The sequence below is a fragment of the Staurois parvus genome, unplaced genomic scaffold (genome assembly GCF_062004578.1).
Source record: "Staurois parvus isolate SC_StPar_1 unplaced genomic scaffold, SC_StPar_1.0 ptg000100l, whole genome shotgun sequence".
Classification (NCBI taxonomy): Eukaryota; Metazoa; Chordata; class Amphibia; order Anura; family Ranidae; genus Staurois; species Staurois parvus.
In genome coordinates, this window is record NW_028317896.1 from 106605 (window position 1) to 125172 (window position 18568).

The 18568-nt window shown below is 54.7% G+C and overlaps 1 protein-coding gene across 1 annotated transcript in view; it reads left to right on the plus strand.

The window, feature by feature from the left end:
• The window catches only part of LOC149467794 (solute carrier family 2, facilitated glucose transporter member 1-like), a 108064-nt gene that overhangs the window by 65314 nt on the left and 24182 nt on the right, over positions 1–18568 (plus strand). The window lies entirely within an intron of this gene.

The following is an 18568-nucleotide window of genomic DNA, read 5'->3' on the forward strand; positions in this document are numbered from 1 at the left end:
GTCATCCTCAGAACCTTCTATGGTCTCAGATTGTCCTCAGAACATTCTATGGTCTCGTGTTGTTCTCAGAACATTCTATGGTCTCGGGTTGTCCTCAGAACATTCTATGGTCTCGGGTTGTCCTCAGAACATTCTATGGTCTCGTGCTGTTCTCAGAGCATTCTATGGTCTCGTGTTGTTCTCAGAACATTCTATGGTCTTGTGTCATCCTCAGAACCTTCTATGGTCTCAGATTGTCCTCAGAACATTCTATGGTCTCGTGTTGTTCTCAGAACATTCTATGGTCTCGGGTTGTCCTCAGAACATTCTATGGTCTCGGGTTGTCCTCAGAACATTCTATGGTCTCGGGTTGTCCTCAGAACATTCTATGGTCTCCGGTTGTCCTCAGAACATTCTATGGTCTCGGGTTGTCCTCAGAACATTCTATGGTCTCGGGTTGTCCTCAGAACATTCTATGGTCTCGGGTTGTCCTCAGGACATTCTATGGTCTCGGGTTGCCCCTGAACATTCTATGGTCTCGGGTTGTCCTCAGAACATTCTATGGTCTTGGGTTGTCCTCAGAACATTTTATGGTCTCGGATTGTCCTCAGAACATTCTATGGTCTCGGGTTGTCCTCAGAACATTCTATGGTCTCGGGTTGTCCTCAGAACATTCTATGGTCTTGTGTCGTCCTCAGAACCTTCTATGGTCTCGGGTTGTCCTCAGAACATTCTATGGTCTTGTGTCATCCTCAGAACCTTCTATGGTCTCAGATTGTCCTCAGAACATTCTATGGTCTCGTGTTGTTCTCAGAACATTCTATGGTCTCGGGTTGCCCTCAGAACATTCTATGGTCTCGTGTTGTTCTCAGAACCTTCTATGGTCTCGGGTTGTTCTCACAACATTCCATGGTCTCGGGTTGTTCTCACAACATTCTATGGTCTCGGGTTGTTCTCACAACATTCTATGGTCTCGGGTTGTTCTCACAACATTCTATGGTCTCGGGTTGTTCTCAGAACATTCTATGGTCTTGGGTTGTTCTCAGAAAATTCTATGGTCTTGTGTCGTCCTCAGAACCTTCTATGGTCTCAGATTGTCCTCAGAACATTCTATGGTCTCGTGCTGTTCTCAGAACATTCTATGGTCTCGTGCTGTTCTCAGAACATTCTATGGTCTCGTGTTGTTCTCAGAGCATTCTATGGTCTCGTGTTGTTCTCAGAACATTCTATGGTCTCGGACTATCTGCAGTTGATGATTGGCTGCAGGAACGGTGATGGAATGTTTTGGACATGATGAGGTTTTGTTGGTTATGATGACGTGTAGATGGTGTGTGTGTTGGTTGTCTCCATACTCTGTAAATGACAATCCTCTGGGGGGACACGATGGGTAATGATTGGTCGGCTCTATGCCGTGTATGGGAGTCAGTATCCTGTGATGTCATCCAGCTGAGGCCTGCTTCCTCGGTATGTGGATCACATTATTGCCAGGCCGGCTGGCCGGTTTCCTGTATATTTCATCAGCGGTAGATGAGGGGTGTGTCCCGACAGTAAACATTCCTGCAGCTTCCAGCGTACATCTGTCACACAGGACAGTGACTTGTGACTTGCAGGTGTGTCTGTGTGTAATGATGTCACCAGTGTCCCATCGCAGGTCTGTGAGCCATCACTCTCCGTACAAGGAGCCATCACTCTCCATACAAGGAGCCACGGCCCATTGTTTACTAACCGCTGCCTTCCTGCCCATTCACTCCAGTACTGGAGGCATTCTGACACTTCCTGCTGAACCTAGTCTCTGCTGCAGGGCACAGACTCCGTCCCTAATCACAGGGGGAAGGGACAGACTCAGTCCCTAATCACAGGGGGAGGGGACAGACTCAGTCCCTAATCACAGGGGGAGAGCGCAGACTCAGTCCCTAATCACAGGGGGAGGGGACAGACTCAGTCCCTAATCACAGGGGGAGAGGATGGTTTGTCCCAACCCTCTGACACTTTGTCTGCACAGCTTGGAAAGTTGAAAAATAACAAACTTACTGGCAGGATCACCAGGTGAAAATAAATGAAAGAAAGCCTCAAACAGAAATGAATGCGGCCGTCACATCTAGGAATGGGGAATATTGCCTTTAATACGGCGCTACGTATCAGAACATACACACCTAGAGCGAGATCTTCGCTGTGCCATCTGCCCCTCCCCCTCTGATCATGGGCACCTCCACGCTCAGCTTTGCAGGGTAGCAGTGCAGAAGACGCCCCCTCCCACATGTTGGAATAGTTCTGGTCCAGTCAGCTGTGCTGGTTCTGCAGGATAGCAGTGCAGAAGAGGGCTTCCCCCATTTTGGAATAGTTCTGGTCCAGGCAGCTGTGCTGGTTCTGCAGGGTAGCAGTGCAGAAAACTCACCCCCCCCCACATGTTGGAAAAGTTCTGGTCTAGCCGGCTGTGCTGGTTCTGCAGGGTAGCAGTGCAGAAGATGCCCCCCCCCCCACATGTTGGAATAGTTCTGGTCCAGTCAGCTGTGCTGGTTTTGCAGGGTAGCAGTGCAGAAGACGCCCCCCCCCCCCACATGTTGGAATAGTTCTGGTCCAGTCAGCTGTGTTGGTTCGGCAGGGTAGCAGTGCAGAAGATGCCCCCTCCCCCCCCCCCCCACATGTTGGAATAGTTCTGGTCCAGTCAGCTGTGTTGGTTCGGCAGGGTAGCAGTGCAGAAGACGCCCCCTCCCCCCCCCCCCACATGTTGGAATAGTTCTGGTCCAGTCAACTGTGTTGGTTCGGCAGGGTAGCAGTGCAGAAGATGCCCCCTCCCCCCCATGTTGGAATAGTTCTGGTCCAGTCAGCTGTGCCGGTTCTGCAGGGTAGCAGTGCAGAAGATGATCCCCCCACATGCTGGAATAGTTCTGGTCCAGTCAGCTGTGCTGGTTCTGCAGGGGTCTCGCTGTATCATTTTGGCTCTGCCTTGTGCTCGGGATTTAGGAATTCACACAGAAGTTCCGAGGAAAGGGCAGCTTTCTCCTTCATTACATCCAGGAAGAGGGTGGGGTTGGAGGACCATAAAAACATCTTCATCGGGTGCCATAAAACCCGAGGCTGTAGGGGTGCGAGATCACGAAACCCCATAGAAATATGTGCTTCATCTGTATCTTCAGCACATAGTTCCAGAAGCTCTGGTCTCTGATGGATCAGTCTTCAGCACATTGTTCCAGAAGCTCTGGTCTCTGATGGACCAGTCTTCAGCACATTGCTCCAGAAGCTCTGGTCTCTGATGGACCAGTCTTCAGCACTTTGTTATGGAAACTCTGGTCTCTAATGGATCAGTCTTCAGCACATTGTTCCAGAAGCTCTGGTCTCTGATGGATCAGTCTTCAGCACATTGTTCCAGAAGCTCTGGTCTCTGATGGATCAGTCTTCAGCACATTGTTCCAGAAGCTCTGGTCTCTGATGGATCAGTCTTTAGCACATTGCTCCAGAAGCTCTGGTCTCTGATGGATCAGTCTTTAGCACATTGCTCCAGAAGCTCTGGTCTTTGATGGACCAGTCTTCAGCACATTGCTCCAGAAGCTCTGGTCCCTGATGGATCAGTCTTCAGCACATTGTTCCAGAAGCTCTGGTCTCTGATGGATCAGTCTTCAGCACATTGTTCCAGAAGCTCTGGTCTCTGATGGATCAGTCTTTAGCACATTGCTCCAGAAGCTCTGGTCTCTGATGGATCAGTCTTTAGCACATTGCTCCAGAAGCTCTGGTCTTTGATGGACCAGTCTTCAGCACATAGTTCCAGAAGCTCTGGTCTTTGATGGATCAGTCTTTAGCACATTGCTCCAGAAGCTCTGGTCTCTGATGGATCAGTCTTTAGCACATTGCTCCAGAAGCTCTGGTCTTTGATGGACCAGTCTTCAGCACATAGTTCCAGAAGCTCTGGTCTTTGATGGACCAGTCTTCAGCACATTGCTCCAGAAGCTTTGGTCTTTGATGGATCAGTCTTCAGCACATTGCTCCAGAAGCTCTGGTCTTTGATGGACCAGTCTTCAGCACATAGTTCCAGAAGCTCTGGTCTTTGATGGACCAGTCTTCAGCACATTGCTCCAGAAGCTTTGGTCTTTGATGGATCAGTCTTCAGCACATTGCTCCAGAAGCTCTGGTCTTTGATGGACCAGTCTTCAGCACATAGTTCCAGAAGCTCTGGTCTTTGATGGACCAGTCTTCAGCACATTGCTCCAGAAGCTCTGGTCTTTGATGGATCAGTCTTTAGCACATTGCTCCAGAAGCTCTGGTCTTTGATGGACCAGTCTTCAGCACATAGTTCCAGAAGCTCTGGTCTTTGATGGACCAGTCTTCAGCACATTGCTCCAGAAGCTCTGGTCTTTGATGGACCAGTCTTCAGCACTTTGTTATGGAAACTCTGGTCTCTGATGGATCAGTCTTTAGCACATAGTTCCAGAAGCTCTGGTTGCCTATATGTTTGATGGTAATCTTTATTCTTGCTGTAATGTTCCTTTTGGTCAGCAAAGGCCTCTTCATGGCACACTGCTCATGGAGGTTGGATTGGAGCAATCTCGTTTTGATTGTAGAGGCATGGACTTTGACTCCAACTGTTGAAACGATTACCTGAACACCTCACAAATGATTGAATTCAGATAATTTGGCAACTAATGCTCCTCTCATTTACAGCAAAGGAAGCCGCCTTCTTAACCTCTGTTTGATCTGCAGTTGCCATGGTGCTGCACATGATCAGCTATGACACCAGCCATTTGATGTTTTGACAGTTCGGTTGAGAGCTAACAGAGTCACACTGGTAACCGTAACAGTTATCATTCACCGTGGTTTTGGGAGACAGTTAATTGGTGGGTTTAGTTCCACTTTAAATCCCTTGCCAGACTCTTAGGCATCTACAAATTTCTTTCTGGGGGCCTTGGAGAGCTCTAATAATCTTGGCATGATGGCACCACCCAAGTCAATAAAAAAGAGAACAGTAGACCCAAGGTGTCTGAGGTTTAATAGGACGGGTTCCACATACATCATCCTTATGCAGGTTCTAATCATTGGCTCCTAATCTGGAAAACGGGGTTCTAATTTCACGGTTGTGACGTGATGGTTAATGTTGGGGGGTAATTGCCATTTCATGGGGCAAATCTGTTTTGTTTTTTTTATTTGAGGTTGAGTGAACAGACCATGTCCACCGTGTGTGTCCTCTGATCAAGTATATCACCTCTACCTGTGAGAACTGTCTGAATGAAGGTCTAGTGTCTGCTTCTTCAAACATGAAGTGTGCAGTTGTCACGGGGGTGCAATTACGTTTCCCCATGACTGTATGTAGAGCAGAGAGTACACAGCAGGATATGATTAGTGAACAAAAGTCACCATGGATCAGCAAATTCCTACACAGAATGAACCGGGACGTCATCGTGGCTCTGTCCTCGCTCAGCACAATGTGGGCTCTCAGGTTCTACTACCAATAACAAACATGGGCAGAGAATGGTATATAGACCGAGAGAACCCCAGCTGAAGATCATTCTACTGAGGGCTCTATGATGGCTGTACTGCACCGCCCTGCCCCCAGACACAGGCTGGGATAAGACCGATGCCTGGCACCCAGGACCAGCTATTATGAGGGCTCTATGATGGCCGTACTGCACCGCCCTGCCCCCAGACACAGGCTGGGATAAGACCGATGCCTGGCACCCAGGACCATTATTATGAGGGCTCTATGATGGCCGTACTGCACCGCCCTGCCCCCAGACACAGGCTGGGATAAGACCGATGCCTGGCACCCAGGACCATTATTATGAGGGCTCTATGATGGCCGTACTGCACCGCCCTGCCCCCAGACACAGGCTGGGATAAGACCGATGCCTGGCACCCAGGACCATTATTATGAGGGCTCTATGATGGCCGTACTGCACCGCCCTGCCCCCAGACACAGGCTGGGATAAGACCGATGCCTGGCACCCAGGACCATTATTATGAGGGCTCTATGATGGCCGTACTGCACTGCCCTGCCCCCAGACACAGGCTGGGATAAGACCGATGCCTGGCACCCAGGACCGTTATTATGAGGACTCTATGATGGCCGTACTGCACCGCACTGCCCCCAGACACAGGCTGGGATAAGACCGATGCCTGGCACCCAGGACCGTTATTATGAGGGCTCTATGATGGCCGTACTGTACCGCCCTGCCCCCAGACACAGGCTGGGATAAGACCGATGCCTGGCACCCAGGACCGTTATTATGAGGGCTCTATGATGGCCGTACTGCACCGCCCTGCCCCCAGACACAGGCTGGGATAAGACCGATGCCTGGCACCCAGGACCGTTATTATGAGGGCTCTATGATGGCCGTACTGCACCGCACTGCCCCCAGACACAGGCTGGGATAAGACCGATACCTGGCACCCAGGACCATTATTATGAGGGCTCTATGATGGCCGTACTGCACCGCCCTGCCCCCAGACACAGGCTGGGATAAGACCGATGCCTGGCACCCAGGACCATTATTATGAGGGCTCTATGATGGCCGTACTGCACCGCCCTGCCCCCAGACACAGGCTGGGATAAGACCGATGCCTGGCACCCAGGACCATTATTATGAGGGCTCTATGATGGCCGTACTGCACCGCCCTGCCCCCAGACACAGGCTGGGATAAGACCGATGCCTGGCACCCAGGACCGTTATTATGAGGGCTCTATGATGGCCGTACTGCACCGCCCTGCCCCCAGACACAGGCTGGGATAAGACCGATGCCTGGCACCCAGGTCCGTTATTATGAGGGCTCTATGATGGCCGTACTGCACCGCACTGCCCCCAGACACAGGCTGGGATAAGACCGATGCCTGGCACCCAGGACCATTATTATGAGGGCTCTATGATGGCCGTACTGCACCGCCCTGCCCCCAGACACAGGCTGGGATAAGACCGATGCCTGGCACCAAGGACCAGCTAATATGAGGGCTCTATGATGGCCGTACTGCACCGCCCTGCCCCCAGACACAGGCTGGGATAAGACCGATGCCTGGCACCAAGGACCAGCTAATATGAGGGATCTATGATGGCCGTACTGCACCGCCCTGCCCCCAGACACAGGCTGGGATAAGACCGATGCCTGGCACCAAGGACCAGCTAATATGAGGGATCTATGATGGCCGTACTGCACCGCCCTGCCCCCAGACACAGGCTGGGATAAGACCGATGCCTGGCACCCAGGACCATTATTATGAGGGCTCTATGATGGCCATACTGCACCGCCCTGCCCCCAGACACAGGCTGGGATAAGACCGATGCCTGGCACCCAGGACCGTTATTATGAGGGATCTATGATGGCCGTACTGCACCGCCCTGCCCCCAGACACAGGCTGGGATAAGACCGATGCCTGGCACCAAGGACCAGCTAATATGAGGGCTCTATGATGGCCGTACTGCACCTCCCTGCCCCCAGACACAGGCTGGGATAAGACCGATGCCTGGCACCAAGGACCAGCTAATATGAGGGATCTATGATGGCCGTACTGCACCGCCCTGCCCCCAGACACAGGCTGGGATAAGACCGATAGCTATAGGCTCCACTTATAGACCACAGAGCTTGCACTCTAGGGTTGAATCTGTTGATGATCCCTTGTTGGGATTCTCGGCATATAACATTTCCAGACACAGCGTCAGGATTGGCGCCATGGAATGGTCAGGCCTGCCACATCTTGCGCTGAGTGTAGACGCATCTATGGAGATTAGGGAACACACGAGGGGATCAGCCAGGGTTGGACCAAACTTTATATACAAGTCCAATCCTGAGCAGCACACAGGCTTCATCCTTGTGAAGAGGAGACATGAACTGTCAGTATATAATTGCCCCCAGTATAATCCTCATTATGTGACACACATGGAAGGTACGTGACTACCAGTGTTCATCCTACAGGGGGGGGGGGCAGAAGATACACAATGGGGGGATCCAACCAGGCGGCATCCAGGGCTGGGGGTGGAGGAGCAATACATTCTATAGAGACTTCTATTCCCCGATATACAGAATCTACACGGAACACGTTCAGGGTGAAGGTGGCCCCATGTTCCATCAGTATGTGCAGAGATGCTGAGGTTCAGTCCTGGGAATGGACCACCCAGGTTGTCCTGTGCCTGGGTTGTGCTATGAGTCTCTACCCGGGTTACCTGTGCAGAAAGGTCCTCTGTTGGTCTAGTGAGCAGTCTGTGCTCGGGTGTGCTGTGCCCGAATTCTCCTGTGCTCGGGTTGTCCTGTGCCTGAATTCTCCTGCGCTCGGGTTGTCCTGTGCCTGAAGTCTCCTGTGCTCGGGTTGTCCTGTGCTCGGGTTGTCCTGTGCTCTGGTTGTCCTGTGCCCGAATTCTCCTGTGCTCTGGTTGTCCTGTGCCCGAATTCTCCTGTGCTTCAATTCTCCTGTGCTCGAATTCTCCTGTGCTCGGGTTGTCCTGTGCCTGAATTCTCCTGCGCTCGGGTTGTCCTGTGCCTGAATTCTCCTGTGCTCGGGTTGTCCTGTGCCTGAATTCTCCTGCGCTCGGGTTGTCCTGTGCCTGAAGTCTCCTGTGCTCGGGTTGTCCTGTGCCTGGGTTGTCCTGTACCTGAATTGGCCTGTGCCTGAATTCTCCTGTGCTCGGGTTGTCCTGTGCCTGAAGTCTCCTGTGCTCGGGTTGTCCTGTGCCTGAATTCTCCTGTGCTCGGGTTGTCCTGTGCCTGAATTTTCCTGTGCTCGGGTTGTCCTGTGCTCGGGTTGTCCTGTGCCTGGGTTGTCCTGTACCTGAATTGGCCTGTGCCTGAATTCTCCTGTGCTCGGGTTGTCCTGTGCCTGAAGTCTCCTGTGCTCGGGTTGTCCTGTGCCTGAATTCTCCTGTACTCGGGTTGTCCTGTGCCTGGGTTGTCCTGTGCTCGGGTTGTCCTGTGCCTGGGTTGTCCTGTACCTGAATTGGCCTGTGCCTGAATTTTCCTGTGCTCGGGTTGTCCTGTGCCTGAAGTCTCCTGTGCTCGGGTTGTCCTGTGCCTGGGTTGTCCTGTGCTCGGGTTGTCCTGTGCCCGGGTTGTCCTGTGCCCGGGTTGTCCTGTGCCTGAAGTCTCCTGTGCTCGGGTTGTCCTGTGCCTGAAGTCTCCTGTGCTCGGGTTGTCCTGTGCCCGGGTTGTCCTGTGCCCGGGTTGTCCTGTGCCTGAAGTCTCCTGTGCTCGGGTTGTCCTGTGCCTGAATTCTCCTGTGCTCGGGTTGTCCTGTGCCTGAATTCTCCTGTGCTCGGGTTGTCCTGTGCCTGAATTCTCCTGTGCTCGGGTTGTCCTGTGCCTGGGTTGTCCTGTGCTCGGGTTGTCCTGTGCCCGGGTTGTCCTGTGCCTGGGTTGTCCTGTGCCTGAAGTCTCCTGTGCTCGGGTTGTCCTGTGCCTGAATTCTCCTGTGCCCGGGTTGTCCCGTGCCTGAATTCTCCTGTGCCCGGGTTGTCCTGTGCCTGGGTTGTCCTGTGCCTGGGTTGTCCTGTGCCTGGGTTGTCCTGTGTGGAAGGGTCCTGTATTTGGGTAGTAAGTGGTGTGAGGCCAAGACAGTTCCTATTCTCATTGTGTTGATCTGAATAAATCTCATACATCCAAAGTTATTTTTTCTATTGACCACCCGAGAATCAAGCCAGTGAATAGGATGGTTGTGTACTCCAGCATGTGGCCAGGTCTGGCTATGTGTACTCCAGCATGTGGCCAGGTTCGGCTATGTGTACTCCAGCATGTGGCCAGGTTCGGCTATGTGTACCCCAGCATGTGGCCAGGTTCGGCTATGTGTACCCCAGCATGTGGCCAGGTTCGGCTATGTGTACCCCAGCATGTGGCCAGGTTCGGCTATGTGTACCCCAGCATGTGGCCAGTTTCGGCTATGTGTACTCCAGTATGTGGCCAGGTTCGGCTATGTGTACCCCAGTATGTGGCCAGTTTCGGCTATGTGTACCCCAGTATGTGGCCAGGTTCGGCTATGTGTACTCCAGTATGTGGCCAGGTTCGGCTATGTGTACCCCAGTATGTGGCCAGGTTCGGCTATGTGTACTCCAGTATGTGGCCAGGTTCGGCTATGTGTACTCCAGTATGTGGCCAGGTTCGGCTATGTGTACCCCAGTATGTGGCCAGGTTCGGCTATGTGTACCCCAGTATGTGGTCAGGTTCGGCTATGTGTACCCCAGCATGTGGCCAGGTTCGGCTATGTGTACCCCAGTATGTGGTCAGGTTCGGCTATGTGTACCCCAGTATGTGGCCAGGTTCGGCTATGTGTACTCCAGTATGTGGCCAGGTTCGGCTATGTGTACTCCAGTATGTGGCCAGGTTCGGCTATGTGTACCCCAGTATGTGGCCAGGTTCGGCTATGTGTAGCATCCTCCTGCGATGACGATCCTGTGCTCCGTATGAGGAATCCACGATGAGCCTCTCTGGTGTCAGGATGAGTCACCTCCCCATAGACATGACTGAGCTGACTGCCCCTCCCCCTCTCCATGGCTGGTACCTGCTGCCAGTCACATACACACTCCCATCCTCCATCACTGTCACATTTAACCCCTGACACACCAGAGGAGGTGACACTGGGCGGCCCGGAGCTCTCCTCATCCCTGATATACAAGGTCCTACTGAGGACACTTCCCTGAAGGGTGATCCCCACCTGAAGGGTCCTGCAGGGAAGCGGCTACAAACCATTCACTTCACCATCCACACTGACAATGCTGAGCAATCAGGAGTGGAAACTGGCTGAACTCTGGTTTAGTATCTAACCAATAGGAGTGGGAGCTCAGACACCCCGAGGGCCACATGAGGAGTACATTCAGTATTAGAGGAGGAATGAATGACGGGAGGACAGGGTGGTCCACCATCCCCCGGGATAAGGACAGCACCAGGCACAGGTTCCTGCATCTTCTCCGTGTTATAGGGAATTTGTACCTCATCTGTGCCCCAGAAACCAACCCCATGTCTGGCCTGAACCCTGACACAGAGCCCAGCACTTCCGGGTATGTGAGGTGCCTAGGCACTCCAATAGCTGTACACCTGCAGTGTGAGATCCCCTCACTGCTGGTCTCAGGAGATTCCGTGATGTCACTTCTGTGCTGTTCTCCTTCCTGGAGGCTCTGACACGAGGAAGCAAAGCCCCGCCCCTACCAAGATAGCCGCCTCCATAACAGGATACAGGGCAGAACTAGGCATGGGGGAGTCAGTAATGAGGAAGTGACCAGCTGCAGGGAGACCACAGGCAATACAGGCGACTGGTCCTCTGCGCAGGGAGACCACAGGCAATACAGGCGACTGGTCCTCTGCGCAGGGAGACCACAAGCAATACAGGCGACTGGTCCTCTGCGCAGGGAGACCACAAGCAATACAGGCGACTGGTCCTCTGCGCAGGGAGACCACAAGCAATACAGGCGACTGGTCCTCTGCGCAGGGAGACCACAAGCAATACAGGCGACTGGTCCTCTGCGCAGGGAGACCACAGGCAATACAGGCGACTGGTCCTCTGCGCAGGGAGACCACAGGCAATACAGGCGACTGGTCCTCTGCGCAGGGAGACCACAGGCAATACAGGCGACTGGTCCTCTGTGCAGGGAGACCACAAGCAATACAGGCGACTGGTCCTCCGTCCTCTGCTGCAGGGAGACCACAGGCAATACAGGCGACTGGTCCTCCGTCCTCTGCTGCAGGGAGACCACAGGCAATACAGGCGACTGGTCCTCCGTCCTCTGCTGCAGGGAGACCACAGGCAATACAGGCGACTGGTCCTCCGTCCTCTGCTGCAGGGAGACCACAGGCAATACAGGCGACTGGTCCTCCGTCCTCTGCTGCAGGGAGACCACAGGCAATACAGGCGACTGGTCCTCCGTCCTCTGCTGCAGGGAGACCACAGGCAATACAGGCGACTGGTCCTCCGTCCTCTGCTGCAGGGAGACCACAGGCAATACAGGCGACTGGTCCTCCGTCCTCTGCTGCAGGGAGACCACAGGCAATACAGGCGACTGGTCCTCCGTCCTCTGCTGCAGGGAGACCACAGGCAATACAGGCGACTGGTCCTCCGTCCTCTGCTGCAGGGAGACCACAGGCAATACAGGCGACTGGTCCTCCGTCCTCTGCGCAGGGAGACCACAGGCAATACAGGCGACTGGTCCTCCGTCCTCTGCGCAGAGAGACCACAGGCAATACAGGCGTCTGTCCTCCGTCCTCTGCTGCAGGGAGACCACAGGCAATACAGGCGACTGGTCCTCCGTCCTCTGCTGCAGGGAGACCACAAGCAATTCAGGCAACTGGTCCTCTGCGCAGGGAGACCACAGGCAATACAGGCGTCTGTCCTCCGTACTCTGTGCAGGGAGACCACAGGCAATACAGGCGACTGGTCCTATGTCCTCTGCTGCAGGGAGACCACAGGCAATACAGGCGACTGGTCCTCCGTCCTCTGCTGCAGGGAGACCACAAGCAATACTGGCGACTGGTCCTCCGTCCTCTGCAGCAGGGAGACCACAGGCAATACAGGCGACTGGTCCTCCGTCCTCTGCTGCAGGGAGACCACAAGCAATTCAGGCAACTGGTCCTCTGCTGCAGGGAGACCACAGGCAATACAGGCGACTGGTCCTCCGTCCTCTGCTGCAGGGAGACCACAGACAATACAGGCGACTGGTCCTATGTCCTCTGCTGCAGGGAGACCACAAGCAATACAGGCGACTGGTCCTCCGTCCTCTGCTGCAGGGAGACCACAAGCAATACAGGCAACTGGTCCTCTGTGCAGGGAGACCACAAGCAATACAGGCAACTGGTCCTCCGTCCTCTGCAGCAGGGAGACCACAAGCAATACAGGCGACTGGTCCTATGTCCTCTGCTGCAGGGAGACCACAGGCAATACAGGCGACTGGTCCTCCGTCCTCTGCAGCAGGGAGACCACAAGCAATACAGGCAACTGGTCCTCTGTGCAGGGAGACCACAAGCAATACAGGCAACTGGTCCTCTGTGCAGGGAGACCACAAGCAATACAGGCGACTGGTCCTCTCTCCTCTGCTGCAGGGAGACCACAGAAAATACAGGCGACTGGTCCTATGTCCTCTGCGCAGGGAGACCACAGGCAATACAGGCGACTGGTCCTCTGTGCAGGGAGACCACAAGCAATACAGGCGACTGGTCCTCCGTCCTCTGCTGCAGGGAGACCACAGGCAATACAGGCGACTGGTCCTCCGTCCTCTGCTGCAGGGAGACCACAGGCAATACAGGCGACTGGTCCTCCGTCCTCTGCTGCAGGGAGACCACAGGCAATACAGGCGACTGGTCCTCCGTCCTCTGCTGCAGGGAGACCACAGGCAATACAGGCGACTGGTCCTCCGTCCTCTGCTGCAGGGAGACCACAGGCAATACAGGCGACTGGTCCTCCGTCCTCTGCTGCAGGGAGACCACAGGCAATACAGGCGACTGGTCCTCCGTCCTCTGCTGCAGGGAGACCACAGGCAATACAGGCGACTGGTCCTCCGTCCTCTGCTGCAGGGAGACCACAGGCAATACAGGCGACTGGTCCTCCGTCCTCTGCTGCAGGGAGACCACAGGCAATACAGGCGACTGGTCCTCCGTCCTCTGCTGCAGGGAGACCACAGGCAATACAGGCGACTGGTCCTCCGTCCTCTGCGCAGGGAGACCACAGGCAATACAGGCGACTGGTCCTCCGTCCTCTGCGCAGAGAGACCACAGGCAATACAGGCGTCTGTCCTCCGTCCTCTGCTGCAGGGAGACCACAGGCAATACAGGCGACTGGTCCTCCGTCCTCTGCTGCAGGGAGACCACAAGCAATTCAGGCAACTGGTCCTCTGCGCAGGGAGACCACAGGCAATACAGGCGTCTGTCCTCCGTCCTCTGTGCAGGGAGACCACAGGCAATACAGGCGACTGGTCCTATGTCCTCTGCTGCAGGGAGACCACAGGCAATACAGGCGACTGGTCCTCCGTCCTCTGCTGCAGGGAGACCACAAGCAATACTGGCGACTGGTCCTCCGTCCTCTGCAGCAGGGAGACCACAGGCAATACAGGCGACTGGTCCTCCGTCCTCTGCTGCAGGGAGACCACAAGCAATTCAGGCAACTGGTCCTCTGCTGCAGGGAGACCACAGGCAATACAGGCGACTGGTCCTCCGTCCTCTGCTGCAGGGAGACCACAGACAATACAGGCGACTGGTCCTATGTCCTCTGCTGCAGGGAGACCACAAGCAATACAGGCGACTGGTCCTCCGTCCTCTGCTGCAGGGAGACCACAAGCAATACAGGCAACTGGTCCTCTGTGCAGGGAGACCACAAGCAATACAGGCAACTGGTCCTCCGTCCTCTGCAGCAGGGAGACCACAAGCAATACAGGCGACTGGTCCTATGTCCTCTGCTGCAGGGAGACCACAGGCAATACAGGCGACTGGTCCTCCGTCCTCTGCAGCAGGGAGACCACAAGCAATACAGGCAACTGGTCCTCTGTGCAGGGAGACCACAAGCAATACAGGCAACTGGTCCTCTGTGCAGGGAGACCACAAGCAATACAGGCGACTGGTCCTCTCTCCTCTGCTGCAGGGAGACCACAGAAAATACAGGCGACTGGTCCTATGTCCTCTGCGCAGGGAGACCACAGGCAATACAGGCGACTGGTCCTCTGTCCTCTGCTGCAGGGAGACCACAAGCAATACAGGCAACTGGTCCTCCGTCCTCTGCTGCAGGGAGACCACAGGCAATACAGGCGACTGGTCCTCCGTCCTCTGCTGCAGGGAGACCACAAGCAATACAAGCGACTGGTCCTCCGTCCTCTGCTGCAGGGAGACCACAGGCAATACAGGCGACTGGTCCTCCGTCCTCTGCTGCAGGGAGACCACAGGCAATACTGGTGACTGGTCCATGTGGTATACATGGCACGCGGGGAGATCCACGCGGTACACATGACACATGGGGGGGATCCACGCGGTATACATGGCACACGGGGAAATCCACATGGTATAAATGGCACGCGGGGGGTCCACATGGTATACATGGCACGCGGGGAGATCCACGCGGTATACATGGCACGCAGGGAAATCCACGCGGTATACATGGCATGCGGGAAATCCACGCGGTATACATGGCACGCGGGGGGTCCACATGGTATACATGGCACGCGGGGAGATCCACGCGGTATACTTGGCACGCGGGGAGATCCACGCGGTATACATAGCACGTGGGAAATCCACATGGTATACATGGCACGCGGGGAGATCCACGCGGTATACATGGCACGCGGGGAGATCCACGCGGTATACATGGCACGCGGGGAGATCCACGCGGTATACATGGCACGCGGGGAGATCCACGCGGTATACATGGCACGCGGGGAGATCCACGCGGTATACATGGCACGCGGGGAGATCCACGCGGTATACATGGCACACGGGGAGATCCACGCGGTATACATAGCACACGGGGGGATCCAAGAGGTATACATAGCACACGGGGAAATCCACATGGTATACATAGCACACTGGGAAATCCACATGGTATACATAGCATGCGGGGGGGTCCACATGGTAAACATGGCACGCAGGGAGATCCACGCGGTATACATAGCACGCGGGGAAATCCACATGGTATACATAGCACGCGGGGAAATCCACATGGTATACATAGCACGCAGGGGGGGTCCACATGGTATACATGGCACGCGGGCGGGGGGGTCCACATGGTATACATGGCACGCGGGGGGGGTCCACGCGGTATACATGGCACGCGGGGAGATCCACGCGGTATACATGGCACGCGGGGAGATCCACGCGGTATACATGGCACGCGGGGAGATCCACACGGTATACATGGCACGCGGGGAGATCCACGCGGTATACATGGCACGCGGGGAGATCCACGCGGTATACATGGCACGCGGGGAGATCCACGCAGTATACATGGCACGCGGGGGGGTCCACATGGTAAACATGGCACGCAGGGAGATCCACGCGGTATACATAGCACGCGGGGAAATCCACATGGTATACAGAGCACGCGGGGGGGTCCACATGGTATACATGGCGCGCGGGGGGGGGGGGTCCACATGGTATACATGGCACGCGGGGCGATCCACACGGTATACATGGCACGCGGGGAGATCCACGCGGTATACATGGCACGCGGTATACATAGCACACGGGGAAATCCACATGGTACACATAGCACACGGGGAAATCCACATGGTATACATAGCACGCGGGGGGATCCACGAGGTATACATGGCACGCGGGGGGGGGGGATCCACGCGGTATACATGGCACGCGGGGGGGGGATCCACGCGGTATACATGGCACGCGGGGAGATCCACGCGGTATACATAGCACACGGGGAAATCCACATGGTATACATAGCACGCGGGGGGATCCACGAGGTATACATGGCACGCGGGGGGGGGATCCACGCGGTATACATGGCACGCGGGGGGATCCACGAGGTATACATGGCACGCGGGGGGGGGATCCACGCGGTATACATAGTAGTCGGGTGTAATTACAGCACACACACCGCACTCCATCCACACACAGCACTGGCGTCACACCTCTCTAGCAGGAAAGGACTGCAATCCAGCTGGACTGGAAATTCCGGAGGAGGGAGGTCGGCTGACTGAGCTGTCCAGAGGAAGACATCTCCTTATCACAACACAAGATTCTCCCAACATTCACCCACATGGCTCTGAGTCGTGTTCATTGGTTAGGTGTGGGCTCAGTGTGGTATATTCCTTGGATCAGTCTTCATCCATCATCATTTTCTAGACCCCGATGAAGGAGGAGTTTGGAGCCTCTGTAACGTGTTGGAGTTTATAAACGTTTATGATGGACAGGTAACATTGGTGTGCTGCTCTCATCCTTCTAGTGATCTCCTCTGGTAGAGACACCAATTTACAAAACGCAGAGTGAGCAAACAGAAGAAAAATCAAATCAGTATTTGGTGCAATCGCACTTTGGCTTCAAACCGGCATTAATTCAATTCATTGAGATCTATTGAAGACGACGCAGTGGTGGGTAATGTTGAGGAGTGTAGACGCAGTGGTGGGGTAATGAGGAGTGTAGACGCAGTGGTGGGGGAATGTTGAGGAGCGTAGACGCAGTGGTGGGGTAATGTTGAGGAGCGTAGACGCAGTGGTGGGGTAACGTTGAGGAGCGTAGACGCAGTGGTGGGGTAACGTTGAGGAGCGTAGACGCAGTGGTGGGGTAACGTTGAGGAGCGTAGACGCAGTGGTGGGGTAACGTTGAGGAGCGTAGACGCAGTGGTGGGGGAACGTTGAGGAGCGTAGACGCAGTGGTGGGGGAACGTTGAGGAGCGTAGACGCAGTGGTGGGGGAACGTTGAGGAGCGTAGACGCAGTGGTGGGGGAACGTTGAGGAGCGTAGACGCAGTGGTGGGGGAACGTTGAGGAGCGTAGACGCAGTGGTGGGGGAACGTTGAGGAGCGTAGACGCAGTGGTGGGGGAACGTTGAGGAGCGTAGACGCAGTGGTGGGGTAACGTTGAGGAGCGTAGACGCAGTGGTGGGGTAACGTTGAGGAGCGTAGACACAGTGGTGGGGTAACGTTGAGGAGCGTAGACGCAGTGGTCGGGTGATGTTGGAGGAGTGTAGACGCAGTGGTCGGGTAATGTTGAGGAGTGTAGACGCAGTGGTGGGGTAATGTTGAGGAGCGTAGACGCAGTGGTCAGGTGACGTTGAGGACTGTAGACGGTTGGCCAAGGAAACTTAATACAGCAGATGAAGGACACATCTAGGTTACTTCCCTTCCACATGGGAAGATGTCCAGCAGTGCCATCAGCACAGGACTGGAGGAAACCAGTGGGACCCGGGTACACCCACCTACTGTCCGGAGAAGTCTGGCCAGAAGTTTCTTCGTGGAAGAATTGCCACCAAAAACCCTCCGACATGGAGACCAGGCTAAGCGACTCAACTATTCAGGAAGATACAGGAACTGGAGGCAGAAAAATGGCAGCAGGTGCTTTGGACTGAGGAGTCAAAATGTGAAATATTTGGCTGTAGCAGGAGGCAGTTTGTCGGGGGAAGGGCTGGACAGCGGTACAATGAGTGTCTGCAGCTAACTGTGAAGCATGGTGGAGGTTCCTTGCAAGTTTGAGGCTGTATTTCTGCCAGTGGAGTTGGAGATTTGGTCAGGATCAATGGTGTCCTCAATGCTGAGAAATGCAGGCAGATACTTCTCCATCATGCCATACCATCAGGGAGGCGTGTAATTGGCCCCAATGTATCCTGGAAGGGATGGTTTGGCCCCCACAGAGCCCTGTTCTCCCCATCATGGAGTCTGTCTGGGATGACATGAAGAGAGAGGAGGATTGGAGGCAGCCGATATCCACAGAAGATCTGGGCTTAGTCCTCCAAGATGTACATAGAACAACCTACCTGCCGACGTCCTTCACTGGGTGCAAGTCTCCCTGGAAGAAACCAAAGGGAGGGGGGGGTCACCCCAAATATTGATTGGATTTGGATTCCTCTGCATTTACTTTACATTTTGTTAATTGATAAAAAATAAACTATTAACTCTTCGATTTCTGAAAGTTTTCTTCATTTGCATCCTCCCCCCTGCCTAGGACTTTTGCACAGTTCTGTATGTCCTCTCAGTCCGTTCCATGCAGGGT